Consider the following 4,917-nt stretch of genomic DNA (forward strand, 5'->3'; position numbering starts at 1 on the left):
CGGGTGCTCAGTACTCGTAACTAGTGATGAGCGGGCACTACCATGCTCAGGTGCTCAGTACTCGTAACTAGTGATGAGCGGGCACTACCATGCTCGGGTGCTCAGTACTTTTAACTAGTGATGAGCGAGCACTACCATGCTCGGGTGCTCAGTACTCGTAACTAGTGATGAGCGGGCACTACCATGCTCGGGTGCTCAGTACTCGTAACTAGTGATGAGCGGGCACTACCATGCTCGTGTGCTCTGTACTCGTAACTAGTGATGAGCGGGCACTACCATGCTCGGGTGCTCAGTACTGGTAACTAGTGATGAGCGGGCACTACCATGCTCGGGTGCTCAGTACTAGTAACTAGTGATGAGCGGGCACTACCATGCTCGGGTGCTCAGTACTCGTAACTAGTGATGAGCGGCACTACCATGCTCGGGTGCTCAGTACTCGTAACTAGTGATGAGCGGGCACTACCATGCTCGGGTGCTCAGTACTCGTAACTAGTGATGAGCAGGCACTACCATGCTTGGGTGCTCAGTACTCGTAACTAGTGATGAGCGGGCACTACCATGCTCAGGTGCTCAGTACTCGTAACTAGTGATGAGCGGGCACTACCATGCTCAGGTGCTCAGTACTCGTAACTAGTGATGAGCGGGCACTACCATGCTCAGTACTCGGAACTAGTGATGAGCGGGCAGTACCATGCTCGGGTGCTCTGTACTGGTAACTAATGATGAGCGGGCACTACCATGCTCGGGTGCTCAGTACTCGTACCTAGTGATGAGTGACTACCATGCTCGGGTGCTCAGTATTCGTTGAGAGCAGTTAATGCTTGGATGGGCGCGACTCAAGCACCCAAGTACAATCAAAGTCAATGGGGGACTCAAGCAGTTTTCAGAGAAATCTGGAAATATGTGCGCGTTCCCCTTTGACTTCCATTATGCTCAGGTGCTAGAGTCACGCTATCCGAGCATCCAAGCATGGTAGTGCTCAGTCATCACAATTACCTACGGCTCCAGCAATTTTATTTGCAGGGGGAGGGAGATATAATCAGTGAGAAAGTTACTAACCTCCTCCAACGTTAGTAAAGAGAACAAACGAAACTTGCCCTAAAAATAGCACCTTTATGTTGCACGTTTGGTAATACCAAACATGAGTTAAAGGCATCAGGATTGGAAATAAAAATGGCGGCTTTTTCCAAAAAAAGCGACGCGTCTGGTCAACAGGTTGCAGCAGATTCACGTACACTTAATATGACAGAAGGGGGCTGGCTTAGCTATTGCAATGAGCAGGGAGCCGGCCCCTTCATCCCTTTCTCCTCCGTTAGCCATTACAATAGCGGCCATCGTTAAGAAATAAATGTTCCATTACTCCAGGACCGGAGGAGTTCGGTCAGAGAAGGTTCCTCGGAAGCAATTTTACTCTATAAACTGAGATGAGATTGAGTCATTAATTTTCCACCTGATAATGAAGATGTTCCTGGAAGAAATCAAAGATTTTTCCTCCGATGAACTTATTACAGAAAAAAAAAAAATCAATTACCTTCCAGTCTCTTAATTAAAGCCTCCCCCATAGACGACCAAGTTCAAGGTCTTCGTCTTATCTCGGGGCTGCCATGTTCCTGCTCCATTTATCTCGTATGGAAATGAACCAGGACATTGAGGCATCTGGTAGTGTGGAAGCCCCAGGACGTCCTCATTTACTTACATGTGAGGGCTCGGATGAGAGGAGTCGTTATCCTCCTTTATTGCCTTAATTAACTTGTCAGAGGAATATATCGGCGTGGCCTCTCTGTAGCCATCTTCTCACTGTGAACCAAAAGACGGAAAATTCTCTTCTAGATGCACCTACATCACTAAACATTTCCTACTGGTTATTTCCACTGATGTGGCTGTAGTGGGCTACTAAGTTGGCCCAGGAAGGGTCCATCCGGCGCCTGAAATCTACAGCTTTGGGTCCAGCCCTGATGGAGATTGAGAGAAGATCTAAAAAACACTCCTGGTGGTCCAAAGAATTGCTCTAACGAACTGGACAAATACGCTCTAAAAATCAGAAGATGAAAAGTCCAGTGATTCTCCAGTTTTTATAAACATTTCGGACTACAGATTGGAGAACGTGGTTATAGAGAGGGGGGAAGTCAACCAAGATTCAGATTTGTGAGAAACGTGGTGCTCTGGAAGGAGAAGACGTCTGCTCCAACCTTCAATCTCACATTTGTTAGATTCTCCTTACGGTAGGAGGAATCCCCACCCATAAGATCTGGAGCAGATCATCCATAGCACAAACCGAATTCTTGCCAAATCCAAAAATTGTCTTTTTTCAGTCCTACTGTATAATGCCTTCCTATAAGTAGCAGGATTTTTTGGTCAATATTGCCTAAAGGTGCAAGGATGGGCAGATCGGTCTTGTGTATTGGGAACATCAGATGTCGGTGAAAAGAAGGATAGGGCATGTAGGTTTCTAAAATGACTGATACGGTGGACTGAGCCTAAAAAGGACTGGCTGGCTGAGCTGAGTATCCGTGGGCACAGAGGAGTTCGAAGGACCAGGACTTGGCGTAAAATGCCGTTGTTCTCTTGAATTTGCCATTGTATTTTTTTGTTCCTGCTCCTTTTGTTTCAGAGATATATGGCCCCTCTTCCTAATTAATAAATCTAGACTTGATAGCCAAGTGGGTGTAGTCCTCAATTCTTACCCATGTGCATCTTGCTGAGGACCACAACCACTTGGTAATTGGACCACTGGTGGACACACACAGAAGTGGGCCCTGTGCGAGGACTGTATATGGAACCTTTGCAACCCAAGAACTCATCAAAATGCACATTTCCACCTGTTTTGGAGGTAGAAATGGGCCTCCTGACCCCTTGGGCCCCTGTGTGGCTGCAGGAACAAAAGAAAAGCATTGCCAGATTCAGTAAAGCAACAGCTTTTACTACGAGAATACATATTTATTGCAAGTGACAGGTCCTCTAAGTGCGTGGCCACCTCTGGTCCCATAGGATTATCTTCTGACACCAGTATAAATGGGAGCACTACATAAGTGATGCCCCATTATCACAATAGGCCTCCATAGTCCCCGCACCTGGGACTGACTCCACCAGTAGAGAAGGAAGAAAGTTCCGGGGCGGCACTCAGATGAATGGTGCTTAGGTCTATGGAACCAGTAGAGAGAGACACAATTATCCCTCCATTACAAAAACAAAATACGGTGCCGTTCTGTGGTGATGGAGGGAGCGGAGTAACACATGAATGTAGGGACTACACAGGGTTTATTTGTAGTCTGTAACCATGGGGACATGTAGAGCCCCTGAACAACTCAGAGCACCACTAGGTACTGCATCCTCACCCGGATGCAGGGCCTACCCCCAGGGATCTGGAACACCAGTGCCAGCAACACCTGCACACACCAAAATCCCAGTTCCCACTCCACATCAGGGGTAATTGGCTAGTCAGACAAAAGGGATGGCCACCTGGAGGGCGGAGCCAGTCCAGAGGACTAGACAACCTGGTGGGAGGATACAATGAGCAGTCGAGAGGAGTCAAGAGTAGAGTAGAGAAGGAGAGAGAGGTGCCTAGAGCTGGGTCGTGTAACGGTAACCTGGGGGGGTACAGGAGAGTGGTCTCCAGGGTAGGTACACCCGAGTACCACTGGGACCAGAGCACCGACTGGGCACAGGGCCCTAGGTCAGGTGACAGTTTTAGATGGCCTGGCAATTACCTACACAGTGAGGGGACCTTCACGGACCTCAATGACCCACAGATCCGGGGGCACCAGCAGTAAAGCAAGGATCGGGGTTCGGGACACAGACTGGCCCTATAGGGTTCACACTGCCCACCGAACAGACAAGGAGACTGCCAAAAAGGACAGTCGGGCCCCAAACTGCTCCAAGCTACGGGGACCCAACCACACTGAGGGTACCGGGGACAGAGCAACCAAGTCATCAAACTGGCACTAGAAGTACAGGGACCTGAACCAGCCGCCCGAGGGTCCACAGTGAGTAAAGAACTGTTAAACTGCAACCCCCGGTGTGGCCTCCCTTGTTTGGTGAAAGTCTCCACCATACATCCCCTGGGCTCAGCCCTATCTGCGGAGGGCCTACCACCACAGCTGCCATTACCACCAGCTCTAGGGGTAATCAACAAAGCAGCAGTGGTTCCACCATCTTTACCGCAACCCGCAGGTAGCGTCACACTAATGACTTTAATCTCCCCTGTAAATACTCCCGTTAAAAAAGCATCCCCAGGGTCACGGAACCAGGCCACAGCCAGCATTCACCCGTGACACAGGATCCCCGTAAATATTCGGCCCGTGACGAAGTACCCCATAGCCCTGGGCGACACAGACATTTCTGTGCAGGAGCTGCATACACAAAAAAGTTGATTTCCATCACTCGGATACTGATGAATTGTCCTATCCTTAGGGTCCTCAATATGAGATCAGTGGGGGTCCGACACCCAACACCCGCCCGTTTGTTTCCGGGCTTTGCATACAGCCGATAGGTGGGGGTGATGGGTGTTCCGATATAGAGGATCTACCCTAAGGATGGCTCATCATTATCAAACTTCTCGGCAGCCCCTTTAAGTCTACTCACTTCATGTTTCGATAAATCATCTCAGGCATTTCTCATATAGCGCCCCCTGCTGGCACAGGGGGGATTCAGATGAAGTATGTCTCAAATCTTCCCTCCCATAAAGACACCTGGATGACTTTACGCACCCACACAGGATTGTAGGAAAGCTGGGTGCCAATATCCCCCCCAATATGGCTAACATCAGATGGAGGAAACTAAACTAGGAAAGAAAAAAGGACGACTCCGGGGGATGTTCTGATATTAAACGTTTCTCGCCCGCCGGGTGATAGCCGCCATCCTGTAGATCTCTGTGTGTCCACTTAAATGGTGACATTTGATTTTCGGCGCTCCCCGGGC

This window comes from Anomaloglossus baeobatrachus, chromosome 8, assembly GCF_048569485.1.
Source record: "Anomaloglossus baeobatrachus isolate aAnoBae1 chromosome 8, aAnoBae1.hap1, whole genome shotgun sequence".
Taxonomy (NCBI): Eukaryota; Metazoa; Chordata; class Amphibia; order Anura; family Aromobatidae; genus Anomaloglossus; species Anomaloglossus baeobatrachus.